This window comes from Opisthocomus hoazin, chromosome 7 (genome assembly GCF_030867145.1).
Source record: "Opisthocomus hoazin isolate bOpiHoa1 chromosome 7, bOpiHoa1.hap1, whole genome shotgun sequence".
NCBI lineage: Eukaryota > Metazoa > Chordata > Aves > Opisthocomiformes > Opisthocomidae > Opisthocomus > Opisthocomus hoazin.
In genome coordinates this window covers 39,531,216-39,545,708 of record NC_134420.1, presented here as the reverse complement: position 1 = coordinate 39,545,708, position 14,493 = coordinate 39,531,216, and the positions used below count along the sequence as shown (strand labels likewise).

General features: G+C 40.5%; 1 protein-coding gene across 5 annotated transcripts in view; it reads right to left on the bottom strand.

Annotated features, from left to right (window-relative positions):
• Window positions 1–14,493, bottom strand: part of MEIS2 (Meis homeobox 2) — a 174,716-nt gene that overhangs the window by 42,110 nt on the left and 118,113 nt on the right. The gene's annotated exons all lie outside the window — the stretch shown is intronic.

Below are 14,493 nucleotides of genomic sequence, written 5' to 3'. Positions count from 1 at the left end.
AGAAAAGCAAGAGTTACTTGCCCAACCAAACACAGGTGGGAGTGATTTGTAGGCACAGGTAGAGGCAAGCTTTAAGGAGGGATTTAAAAGAGGATAAAGGTTAGCTTTACGTGTTTGGCAGGGAAGAGTCTCCCCACACATGATGGGGGACATCAGTACAACTGAACAAAGCTGTAGTTATGATCGCTTGGATTCTCCAGTCACTAAATAAATAAACTAGGTTACCAAAGTCAAAGGGAGCTGCACAAGCACCTGTGTCATGAGGGCAGTCCAGCCTTTCTCCAGGAATTTTGGAAATATGAATGTACTATTTTTACCGTTCTCCCTGGCTGACAGAGAGTCTTGGTGGCAACCACCGGTGACCAGGCTGCTTCCATCACCTTCCACCAGCCTTAGCAAGGGCTTTACACTGGGACCACATTTGTGATCAGCTGCTTTTTGGTGTTAAGCTAGCCACTCAGTTCTGAGCAAAATTTTCAAGAAAACCAAAACTTTAAAAGCACCTTACACCATTGCAAGTAACTAATTTCAACTAAAATGCAACTATTTCGATGAGACTTAGCTACGTATATCTGGGTAACTTTGAGCCTAAGTGACTCACGCAAATTTTTCTAGTTGATTTTCTATAGAACCCAAGCTCCCATGACACTATAAGCTTTAAAATATTATTTCTTGTTTTTCCCCTTCTTTTTCTTGTACAAGATGAAATACAATACTCAACAAATTGATGAAGGGAAACCAGACTGAGCAGATACAATACAAACAGTACCTGACATTTCTTGATTTTCTTAGCCTGAAAAATAACCCAGCTTTTTTTTTTTTTATTTTCAAAGTTAAACATCCAAAATATTCACTCTTGGGATGAAAATAAGCATAAACATTTCAGCTCAGAATCTAATTATTTCTAAGAGTTACTGGCCACTGAAAATAAGTGCTGCTTAAAATTAATATGTCATCCAGTATTGCTGTAATAAGAACAACTAATGAATAAGAGAATTATATGAAAAATGAATAAAAATTATGAAGTTTGATGTGGTGAATGCAGTATATATTCTTCAGTAAGCATGATTTAAATTAAATACTGTTTTTATTAGAAGATAACTCATTCTAGTAATAAGCTTGAAACCACAGCTTTTGCAACCAAGAATAGCAGCTTTGCTAACAGTCTTCTCTGAGCCTTGAATGCAAGAGCCCATTGCAGAAAATATATTTGTATTTCTGATATGTCTTAGTTCCTCCATGTAAAGAAGAGGTTGTTGTAGTAGTACCTAGCATCACAAGGTACGACAGTATTATTATTGCCATTTTTAGATGGAATAACTGAGGCAGAAAGAAGTAAAGTGACCTGCCTAAGCAGCTCAGAGACACAACTAAGAAAATGCCACGTCTGCTGGGTCCCAGTGTGGTATTCACTTGGCTACACTGCCACTTTTGCTGGCAGCTATTACAGATTACTTGATCTTAACATTTGAAATTGTAGGATTTCAGTAGGATAAATCGTATTTATCCTGGGATACACCTTACTTATTTGCTATTGCCTTATTTGATATACTTGATTTCTTAAAAATGAACAACTTGTAGAAGTCAGAACAAAAGCCATACAAACATTTGTGTGTTGCAATGAACAGGAACTGTATTCTTCCATAAATATGAATTCTGCAGGGGACAGCATCTTTTCCTCTCATGTGGAATCCATTAAGACCTTTTGGTCTTAAGGATTTGTATAGCCAGACTATCCTTTTCCCTGAATCTTATTCTCTGTCATTGACGGTGAATATGAACAGCCTGATTTGTGGGTATGAGAAAGAAGCTCTGCTGGCATCAGCTCCACATTCTCAACTGACTCACTTTCTGATAGTTAGTGAAAATAAACATGGAGCCAATTCATGCAGTTCTGTACCGAGACAGGCTTTCTCCAGCCTGAGTAAGGCCTGGCAGCAGCTCCTCTGGGACGGAGGTAGCCACCATGGTGATGAGGGAGTTGTACCATCACCGCACTTCCCTGCCACATAGTGGCATGGGCAGCCACACATGGTGCTAACAGGTGGTGCTAGTCCTGGTGAATCTGCCCCTATTCCTGGTGCTGTGAGGAGATTCTTACAGCAGGATATATACCCCTTCACTTCAAGGCTGCACCTGACTCCATGTCCAGTTGTGAAGATTATGGATGCAGCTCTCTTCTACCTTTCTTCTAGTCCAAGCATGGTAATCAGCATAATTTTTTACACAAACACTTTTGCATGGCATACAGATTTTATAGTTTTAGTAAAGAGAAATTTGACAGGAGCTGGGAACAACAAACAAAATTTACATATTCTGAAGAGAAAAATGCTTGTCTCCTCATCTCTGTGCTTCAACAATTCACAAAGGGCTGACTGCCTTTTCATCCATCTCACCAAAAATAGTATTCTTGTAGACTGTGCTGAAGTGTAAGGTGTGTAAAAAAATATTTCACTGAAAAAGGGACAGGTAAAACATTTAGACAAGGACCATATCCAACCCAAATCTAGCCTAATAAAATAAAACCTGAATTCTCCAAAAAGCAGCTTGGTTTTTTGGCATTACAAGTTCAGTATTATGGCCTAAGAGATTAGGAACAAGCAATCAACCAAAAAGCTCAAAGAAATATGCACTTATAAAAGAAATATTGTCTTGGACCTGGCTATGTAGCACTGTGACCATGCACTAACATGTTAAATTCTTCTTAATTCAACAAGTACTTGAGTAATGCCTTTGCAAAATTTTTCAGACTTCCAACCACAGTTGACATGGTTTTCACAGAGTAAACTGGAAACACTAAATATAAGACTACATATAGGTCTTGTTTCACATCATATTCCCTCACAAACCCTCACAGTTATTGACTTGCTGTGATAGCCAGTCTCAAAAGTTGAAGTTTCTATGCCCTCCTTAAAGCAGAGGTTGGGCTCATTAGCTCTGTGATGGACCAGAAGGTAGGCCACAGCGACAATCTTGGGTAGAAGAACTTAAAGCATGAATATACAGAATATCAGCTGTTCCTTAGTGATGAGCTGTGCTTGCTCTCCAGAAGAGGAAATTCCACAGAGCAAGTTAACCTGTGATCCAGACTGCCCTTTGAAAGTGCTCTTCTCCATCCGTGTTGAATAGAAAAGGGCAGTTATGCTCCTAATGTAAGAGCCCACTTAGCTGCTCAATGCTAGATTGAATAAATGTGGATTAGAACCAAGAAAATGAACCAAAAGCATAAGTCACATTTTGCAAGGTGTTACGTGGGATACTGTATGGAGCTTAACGTAAAGCAGAATAATTTTAATAATACAATGTCAAACTGGGAGCTTCTTCTCATAAACAAATAAAAAATAGACAGGCTTGACCTCCTCTGTGTCAACAGTTTTCAGAGACAGACAGAAGACAAATGGCAAAGGCAGGAAAGGCAAGAACTAATCCCCACTTTGCAGTATTGGACCACTGCAGCAAAAAGTCCCTGGAGCTAAAGGTGAGCCCAGCACAGAGATAAATCAAGATCATGTCCCTGGGGACTGACCTACTGCAATCCAGAAGAAGGACAATAGATGGGCAACAGATCAGTTAAGAGAAACATCAGCTAAGCAGGAAACACTACATAGCAAAGAAGGCATGGACCTGCAGCCAGAACGCATAGGTGTGAGCCCAGCAACAAAATCGACACGTGGAGCAATAGCAAAGAAACAACCACTCAGAGCTCACATGCAGTATCTGAAAAGGATCGTAACAGTGCTAAAATGACTAAACGTAACTACAAAATGCCATCCGGATCACTCTGCCAGTACCAGGATAAGGGGACCTATGAAGATCCGTAGCTACCTTCACGCTGGAGCCACCTTCACCTGCTGAGCAGAGATATATGAGCAGTACAGAGTTCCAGCATAAAATCAACCAACAGTATGAAAATAGCAACAAAGTACGAGAAAAAAAGAATATCCAGGGAAATGAGAATTGGAAGACCTGCTCAATAGTCAGCACACTTGAGCTACTTCTATGTCTCAGAAGTTGCAGGAGATGGCATGAATGCCGTGTCTCCAGATTGAACTATATACTAGCAATTTCTGGTCCTCAGGTGAATGCTTATTGGCACAAAAGTCACAACAGCTAGCAACTGTTAAAAATAAAAAAGTAGTAATTCACTGGAACTCAGAGGAATAATCACAGGCTGTAAACAGAAGGAGTCTGGAGATGGCCCCGTGAATTCATTCTGCATCACACGTAGTGAGAAACCTAGCTGTTGCTGCAGAAGCTCTGTAAATAGTTCTTCTGATACACAGCTAGATTAATTTGGGGAGCATTTTGTGTACCAGCACATAGTACGTGAAACAGCAATCGGCTTCATTCATTCCCCAGTCAGGACAGGGCTAAGCAATCTCCTGGCACACCACGCGAGTGCTGCGTCATAATTCAGCCATCAGGAGGTGCTTACAGAGCCAGGAGCCCTCAGCAACCACTGCTGCCCGGAGTCAAAGCCCATCACCTTTGTGACACATCAGAGCATCAAGGGCTCGTAAAGAGAGTGCCCCCAGGCCACTCCCAAACTCAGGTCTTCTGTGTGGCAGTGCTGCTAAAGCATGGAGATGGCTTCGCTTCAGCTGTCAGAACTGGGGTGTTTCACTGTCTGAGTATAAAACCACCATTTTCAGGCTGTCTGAAAAAAAATAAAATTATACGGGGAGCAGGGGGAAAGAAGTGCAAAATGATGCTTCCACCTCACATAGCAGATCTCTCAAACTAATCAGTCATAGGGGAGGCCAGGTGTCATTTTTGACATATTATTTAGCATCTTGCTTGTTGTTTTATTCTTTTCTTTTTCTAGACAGAAGCTGTTTTACTAATTAAGGAAAATGAAATTTCCAGTGCTTGGAATTCAAGGGTGGCCTCCTCTGTGAGCCAATCTCACTGTTCTCCATGAACAATTTAAAAATAGAATCTAGTTGGGTTTGTTGTTTAGGTTTTTTTTTTTTTTAATTGGTATCACTTTGTCTAGGGCACAAACACACATGGCTGTAATTTAGTGAACTCCAGTCTTCCTCTTGTGGCAAATTGATAGGATAATTTTATTATGAGTGGAACAATGACTACAGGGATGAGGGAGAATCTCAGAGAACTACACATAATTCGGTTGACTAAATGTAATACTTGCATTATATCAGTAGGTAATGAAAACAGCGCTGAACACTGGCAAAGCCTAAACCATTTCTGATTCCAGCTCCTGTCAAAAGGCCACCCTGTAAATCATACCTGAATTTTATTTAATGTCAGGAGCCAGTAATCTGACAGAGTGCAATGAGGTGTTTGGACCAGACAATGTATACCACGTCATGTGCTCCATAGGCTTTGTAATCACAGAGTCACATAATCCATCTATGGATTTTAATAAGTAACTTATTACGTTCCCTTTAGTGTTAATTATTTTACACATCACTTGTTCCTGGTTTATTGACAGTATTTTAATATCTTTATCACATAAATGTACCAGTATAGCCAATCAGTATTAATTATAAATGCATAGCCTGTGGAGAGATTCTGTAATTTCCTTTTCATGCCAAAACATAAAAGACCCAACAGGGTCAGCATCACATTAGACCCTGATAATTTTTGCGATGCAGCCAGTCTCCACCAGCCCTGTTAGCAACAGCAAGGTCAGTGAGCGGAGTTATTGATGATTTTTGATCATCAGTTTTCAACTGATTTTTCTTTTTTTACTGATTTCCTTTCTGCAGCTGAAGAGGGGTAAGATCCAAAATGGTGTGGGGTTCATCATGCTAGCTGCTGCTGATCTGGAAGGGAATGCAGAAAAACCCCTGCAGGAATGGGATCTGAATACCTAACCATCATATGTGAATAAAACAATGCAAATCTGTTATTTTGGTTAATGGAAAGTGGTTTTCCTGGCTCCAAAATCTAGTGTCTTTCATCAAGTTTTTCATCCCGTTTAAAAATTGTGCTGCTTACTTACATTTTAAAGGAATTTTAATTAAAGCATATGCCCTTAAACATTCTAAAGTATTACAATAGTAAAATTCTATAAAATATAAAGTTTTAATCATACCCACGCTCCTTGAAGTATCCCTTCTGTAATAAGAGTAATGTTTTACTTTGTCCTCCTGACTGAGGATGAAGGAGTGTTTTGCGTTTCTTAGAGGAAGATGAGTCTGATCAGAGTTTATTATTTTGAACCCTGGCTCATTCATTTTTCTCATGAGCCTTTGCACAGATTAATTTTGCTCACATGAAGCTTTGTGGATAAATTCATTTCTAGCCTATCCGCTTAGCAACAAAACAGTGTTTTTTGGGATGGAGTGAGTGGGCAGAATCATTACTAACAGCTTCCTGCTTTCCCTCGACCATTTGTGCTGGCAGACTTGTACCTTTGCACCAAGCAGTCACAGAAGATAGGCAGCAGCTATGCCAGAAGTGCTCATGTTAGGATTTTCCCGTTGTTGGATCAGGGCTGGCATAAATCCATATTCTTGTAGCTCTCTACCTTATTCCACTGCTGGCTTGCTCGTTAAAGTGCTGATAATGTATGAAGGCAAGTACAAATATTTCACCATTTTAGAAATAAGGAATAAATTCAAATTTCCTGTGCTGTTCTTTCCCCCCACAGCCAGAATGCAGTCTTAAGGAGTCTCTAACTGCAACCTTCCAAGCGAGGAATGAACAAATATCCCCATAACATAGTTACTCAGTGTTTGTGAAAATAACACTGACGATCTGTCACAAATAATAGAAAACTGTCGAATGAGATAAAAGATAAAAGGCACTGTCGAATCTGCAGTCACGCAGGCTTTGCAGTTAGAGGGCTGAGCTCCACAAGGGACAGGTAGGAATATGACTGATGCTTAGTGCTCACGTTGCACAGAGAGCTCAGCTAGAATAAGAGCTGCTTTGCCCTGGCAGGGTTCTGGGATAATCATGATGTTGATGCAAGGATGCCTCTCCTTCAGCTTTCTGACTTGCTCGTTGAGCACAGGACTGGTTCCCTCTCTTGTTCTTCCATAGGTCCTAGGAAGATCTAGGTCTAGATCTGTATATTCCATGAATTTCTGATTGTTTTGCTGTTCTTACTATAGATCCATGTGCATATGGAGTTATTGTTCTCCAAATAAGATGGACTTTTAAAAATATTCTCTTAGCCCATATCATATTGTTCTACTATGCCTGCTAACAGTGATATTTCAGGGAAAGACCTGATGCAAGAGAACTGGAAAAAAATAAAGCAAAATCCTTCCTGTTTTTGCCGACGTACCTCTTCCTAATTCAGTTAAGTTGTTCCCACGCTGTCCACAAGAGAATAAAAACTTGATAATGTCGTTCTTTTTGTTAGTGAAACTATGATATAGCTACTTTAATGGTGACAACAATCAGAAATCATGCCATGTGGCTTAGGTGACCAATGGAAAAATGGAAAAAGTGAATAATATGTGCGGGGAACTGTTTTTGTAAGCAATCCCAGGCACAGATTTCTTTACATGAAAAACTCATTCAGTAATCAACAAATGCATGAAAAGGAAAAAAAAACCCAACCCTGACTGAATAAACTACTTATTAAGAAGTGATTTCTTCCCTCTATCACTAACCATGTATTTCCATTATTTGCAAACTCCTGGGCAAAACCAAAACAGTATTGTGAAAGAATTGACACTGCATGGTCAAATTACTAGTGCACATTATGAGGAGAAGGTGGAACGGTGGCAGGTTTTGGTCCTTCACCCTTCACAGCGCAAATCCCACCTATTGAATCATAGAATCATATAATGGTTTGTGTTGGTAGCGACCTTAAAGATCATCTAGTCCAACCCCCCTGCCTTGGGAAGGGACCGCTTCCACTGGACCAGGTTGCTCAAAGCCCCATCCAACCTCATCCTGAACATTTCTAGGGAGGGGGCAGCCACAACTTCTCTGGGCAACCTGTTCCAGTGTTTCACCACCCTCATAGTAAAGAATTTCTTCCTCATAGTTAAACTATATCTTCCTTCTTTCAGTTTAAAACTGTTACGGTTCATCCTATCTTCTTGATAAAGAGTCCCTCGTATTTCCTGTAGGCCCCCTGTAAGTAACTGGAAGGCTGCTATAAGGTCTCTCTGGAGCCTTCTCTTCTCCAGGCTGAACAGCCCCAACTCTCTCAGCCTTTCCTCCTAGGAGAGGCGCTCCAGCCCTCGGATCATTTTTGTGACCCTCCTCTGGGCCTGCTCCAACAGGTCCGTGTCTTTCCCGTGCTGAGGGCTCCAGAGCTGGACGCAGGACTCCAGGTGGGGTCACACCAGAGTGGAGGGGCAGAATCACCTCCCTTGCCCTGCTGGGCATGCTTCTTTTGATGCAGCCCAAGATATGGTTGGTTTTCTGGGCTGCGAGCACACATTGTCGGATCATGTTGAGCTTTTCGTCCACCAGTACCCCCAAGTCCTTCACTGCAGGGCTGCTCTCAATAGGTCAGGGTGCCCATGGGATTTCAGAGTGGTGAAAAGCTGGAAAGTGCCATGGTGGCTGATGCAGCTGTTCAGCAACACACGTCCCTTCACTGACTTGAGAGAGAAACTGCATCTTTTGGCGAACACCTTCGGATGACACTCTTTCTGAACTACAGGCCACTGCCTCTCATAAGTACTGTGCTGAAGCCACTACCTTGATTAGCCAAAATATTTATTTCCATACCTGGGAACTTTCACCACATTTGCATTCTGCTTTCTTGAGGTAAAAGGCTAATGTTAACACACAGCACCACCACTCCCTCGTTAATTGCTGTTAAAATTTTTTTACTTATCAGTGTTTTTCAAGGAAGTTCACATCTCCAGAGGTCAACTTTAAACAGACTGAAACATCAGCTTAGAATGACTAATATAAAAGATAAGATATGTCTGGAAACACATGGAAAATGTAATATCTCTCCCTTGTTTACCTTGCAAGGTATCAAAAGAGGAATAAAACCTGCTCGCATTCCCAACCAAATAGAACAAAGCAAGTCTCGGACAAGGGCTGGGACACAGCGGCAAGTCTGAACTGAATGAACAGTCAGCAACAATGATTATGAGTCACATACAAAGAAGGGAATATGTTTTCTACTACAATCACAATAAAACAATGAAGCAGGAAATGGAACTTGAAGCAAGCGCAGCAAAAATGCTCTGAAACAGAAATTCTGAAGCAGTGCTTTCTCTGTTTTCTCTGCTGATAGTTTGGCTTTTTTTTTTTTTTTTTGCAAAGGAGAAAATCTGGAATCATTCATATTGAAAAGAAGATATATTTCTCTCTTCACTGGTAATCTATGAGATCTCCTGCAAAAGAGCTGGAACTGTGACTAGGAAATCCCCTCCTGTCATGCAAACTTTCTCATTCTGACATTTTTCTATTTCCAAAGCTCTCCAAACCGTGTGAACATGCAGAAAATATAATTAAAATAAATCTCAAAAACTTACATTCTATTTTCATTTATGAACTGTGAACTATTTATATTAACAATATGATTTTGCTCCAGTGTGAGATGTCAGGTATTACTAGACCCTTCCTCCTGCAGAGGGGAGAACCAAATCGGAGAGGAGTTCAATCTCAGAGCAGAGGCTAATTCTTACATGTTTTGAATCTCAAGGATAAGCCAAGGAGAGCTATTAGAGTACATCAGGCTGGAAGTAAAAAAGCTTAACCTTTTGGAAATTCTTCAATGAAGGGTCCAGACCCAGTGCTATATCCCTAAATTTCCTCCCTTCGTTACGTTTCAGGCTGGGACCAGGTGAGGGGACACAGTTGAGGAGGCTGTTCTGGAATTCACAGGGGACCTGTTTGGGCTGAGAGATGCAGGCCAGCATCATGGACAATCAACAAAGAACACCACAGAGGAGATGCCTCAGGAGGAAAAAAGATGTGGGAAAGGAAGACAATTCACCCTTATTGTGTGTCAGGGACTGAAATACTTGAATAGATTCACACGGTCAGGCCATGTCACAATCAGAAATAAATTCCCTGTCTTCCAAGCATTGCCTCAACTAGTTCTTCCTTGGAAATCTCCAGGGAGAAACTCCCCAAGCACAGCCAGGCAGCAACGAGTCCCCATGGCTGTATTCTGGAGTCCTCCCTCCTTTCTCTACCCTGAAACTTGGCACCGTCTCGGCTAACACAAACGAACTTTCAAATATAAACAGTAAAATATTAGCGAATTTCAGACAGTTTCTTTTCTACCTCAAGTCTTTTGGGTGAGCAATAAAGGCTTGGCAAACGTCCTCTCAAGCAAGCCCAGTGACACTTGTTGCTGTCACTAGGGAAGAAGTCTCGGGTGAGTCATTGCCTGCAATGCTAGCCCAAGAGAAGGGGGACCTTTTAGATGAATCTCAGTGCAGAAATGAAAACTGGGGAGGGGGGGGGAGAAGAGGTTTCCAACATATGGAGTCTAATGGAAAATATAGTGGGATAACAGTATGTTTCCTGATTACAGAATGATTTCTGTAGGTTTGGTTTCGCATAAAGGATAAACCTGCCAAGCAGAAGAGAACCGAGCAAATATGATCTCTATTACAAATACTTCTACACTGAAGTGCAGAAAGAAGGACCTGTGCCCAGTGCGTGATTTGTAGACAATGGGATTTATTATCCTCTCTTCTGATGGGTGGGAGAAGGATAATGAAAATCCCAGTTATCATGAGGAATGGAAAGCTTTGTTATATATTTGAATAAGGCAATTAAATAACCGGTGATTTCTGAAGTGGGGCCATAGTGTATATGCTGGGGATGACCATATTTCCCCCTCTCCCCAACGAATATGACTACCTGCCTGTATTTGTGTGAGTTTATTTGAATTACACTAACTTGGTACATTGCTTTATTGTTCTTCATTAAAAGCAATCAGGAATATGAATCAGATATGACAACACTTCAAAGAAATATGTATCCTGTGAGAATATAGTGGAGATCCTTATTTCAGACTTCCCACAGTAAAATGATGATGCGCAAAGGAGCTAATACAGTTGAACTTATGGGGTTTCTATTAAATCTCTACTTGGTGCTGGCAGCCCTTTCCTTTCCCATTTCCTCCCTGCTTTGTTTACTTTTAAAAGACTCAGGCTGTCGAGTTATTTGCACAGTGTTGGAGCAAATCTAAATTTCTGGAAAGAGCAGTACTTTGAGCAAGGGTTACTCTTTCCAGAAATGCTCATCTGACATGGCGGGGGACAGAGGCACAATGGCTACCGTACTATCAAAATCGTAATTTTAGCATCAGAATGGGCATTTCACCAATCGGTCCCAACATAGCTAAGCAGAGGAAGCTGGCAATGCTGCCTCTCTTTCCAAACACAAGTGGTGCAGCTGCACACTCAGCACTGATACAGCCAGCTTCCTCCCACACCCCTCATTGCAGACACAGAGAGACTTTTTTTTTTTAAACTTGCACCAGTGCTAATCAGGAGAACTGTGCTAAAGCCAGTGATGTTTCACCAGTAAAAGCAAAACTGCAAGTAAGTGGAAAATCAGGTCTTTTTGAAATTCATTCAACTTGCTGTACAATCTGTCTCGTTCAACCTGAAGAACATGATTTTTGAAAGGGCCTCAACCTGGCCTCCTTTCCTAGAGGTGCAATTTTGCATCTGCAATCAGTTAAAACCACAATTAATTACAGTCATAAACCTTGCCAGTTACACATCCAAATGTCTGATTTGTGGAGCAGTTGGGTAGTTAGGTAACCACATATAGGACTTGCATTGAAATTGAGCTTTGAGCTGGGATACGAAAGGTGGTATCAGATATTGAATGCTGTTTCCATTTTTCTATATTTTACGCTTCTCTCTCTTCTTTTTATTTTTGTTTTCTCCAAGAAATGATGGTGTGACTGCGATGACAGGGAAGAAAATTATTAACTGTATCAGATCTAGCTAGAGACAGAACTAGCTAGAGACACTACTTGGAATGAATTTTTCTTTATTTGTTAATATCTATATGGATGATGTTTCCACCATGGCTCGTCCAAAATGTGGTTGGGAGACAAAACGATAACAAAGGAAATTTTCCCTGAAGACTAGCTCGACTGGAAGTCTACAGCTCTGCATCACACTTTCACTAGCCACAGATTTGCTAAGGAAAGGATTGTAAGGTACTACTATATGAAGTAATTTGAAAGTCGAAGAAATGAAGTAGAGTGTAAATAATTCACTTTTCGGAGAGAGAGTGGGGGCAGTTGAGCTTGTGTTTAGTGGGTGGATCCAGCAGATCTATTACTAGCAGTGGAGGCTGCATCAGTAAAATCCATCTTCTGAAACAAACTGTTTCTTCTTTAGACATGGTGACGCTGTATAGAAATAGCATATTCACGCAGCAGCTATTCGTATTACATTTATAAACATAAGAAATTGCTGACTAGAGAAAAGCTCTTTGGTTCATCAAGCCTTTGCTTTCAGTATATTTCATACTCACCTCCCTGGTTTATCACTATATCCTTCAGTCCTTTCTCTCCTGAGATAAAAATGTCCAGCTGTCTCTTAAACTCATTTAGATTACTTGCTTCGCTGGCCAATTATTCCATATGTTTACTACTGTTTCAGGCAGAATTATTTTACTCAATTCCCAGTTTACTCTTGATTTCCTAGATTTTCAATGTGTTTCCAAAGTCTTGGACTACTGATTTTAACAAGTATTTGTTCATCTTTTGCATAATTAAAAACATATAGAAAATTTTGGTATCCTTAGAAGCCACAGCTAGGTCAGTAGCCAACTTTTCCGTGAGCAACAGAGGCAGATCAAGGCTAAATCCAGGACCTTAGCCTTCTTTTCCTCCTGAGTTTACAGCCTCTTCTTTCAATGAGTTGCTCCAATGTCTCACCCCACAGAGGTGTTTATTGACCCCCTGAGGCAGGGGCCCTCACTGAAACTTACAAGTTCATCTCAGAGGCACCTACAATTCTTTTTCTTTCACAGTGAGAGTAAATCTGTTCTTTCTGGCTTTTTGTCATAAATATTTTCTTAAAGGGACAATATCAAAGTTGAGATACAAGAGAAAGTTCAGCGACTCCCAGAACACTTCTCACTTTGTTATAGCGCTCTTCGCAGTACGTGCCTTGTATCTGTTACCGGTACGGTTTCTGCTATCTGCTATACCTGTATGGTATCTACTGCAAATATCGTCTGATGTTGCAACAGCAGTTGAGATTTCTCACGCAAGTTACAGGTTCTCTTAACTTCCCCAGCAAGGGAAGGGTTCCTTAGGCTTGATGAAAGTGAGGAGGACACGTTCTCCCTCCGCATAAGAAGGGACAATACAAGCTTATCTTTCATCAGGGAGTGACACCTACATATAGCTTTACGTGGATTTTTGTTACCGATTGCTGCAGACCAAACCGCATGGTTCAGTTCATGAACCTTTCATAAGCTAAACCCTGCAGCGTTTACATAGCATTAGCAGACACATAATTAAAAAAAAATAGTTGCTGCAACTGAAAGTCTACCAAAAAAATAGCATCTCATTAAGAATATGCCCAAGGGCTGGAGTCTGGGGTTTGGGTTTGGCTCTGGCACTTTTCCCCCAAAATCAACAGGCCTCCACCCTGTCTCCAGATTTAATTCTGGGTCTTGGTGACTGATCTAACTACTATTAGGGCTTCCTCATGAAACACATGGAGTTTATTCTTTCCTCATTTACATAGTAAACTTGAGGAGTACCATTGTTTGGGAAATCTCCATCACAAATGAATTATTTTTTACATTTTCAGTTTGTAGACTCTTGATTTTCTATAGCACATTTTCATCATTTTCTGCTGAGCACACTTTTATTTACGGACATGAGGCTTGCTTTTTTACTTATCTTCTGTGGATTTGCTTGATGCAAGGCCCTTTCCAAGGCCTGGTTTCCATGTACTGAAAAATATTTCCATGTAAAAATGGAACTCTCAAGGAATTCTAGGGAAAATTCACTGAAAATATTCTGAAAAAAACATTTTAATTTTTTCCAGTCAGGAGCTATCCAGAAGAAACCATCTGCTGCTTAACGTAAGCAAAACCTTCATAGTTATCAGTTGCTTTTTGGAAAAGATCAATAATATCCTGAGCAAGTGATGAATAAATCTCTAAAAAAGGGTTTGCAACCTTTCTGATTTTCAAAGTCGTAAAACATTTCCGCTGATGATGTGTAGTGAATTTAAGCAACTGAAGTAGGCTGGGATTTTAGTCAATTTTTACGGACCTCTCAGGAATAATCCAAAGATTCTCAGATGGCAGACTGCAGGTTGAAAACCACTGATCTACAGATATCATTTGGATAATCCTCCTAAGGTTTTAATATTCAGCTAAACTTGAACACGGTCCAAATGGCAGTGTAAGACCAAGAAAGTGATGAGCACCTTCCTTATTTCAGATTTGTCATATACCTAGACTGAGTGAATAATGACATAAAGCCTATAAACAAAGGAAAATTAAAAACAATTTGAAAGCTGAAACTGTATAGCATCTAAAAGGTTCTGCTGATATTGACTTTACAGAAACACAAGGAAAGAGAGAGGTGAGGAA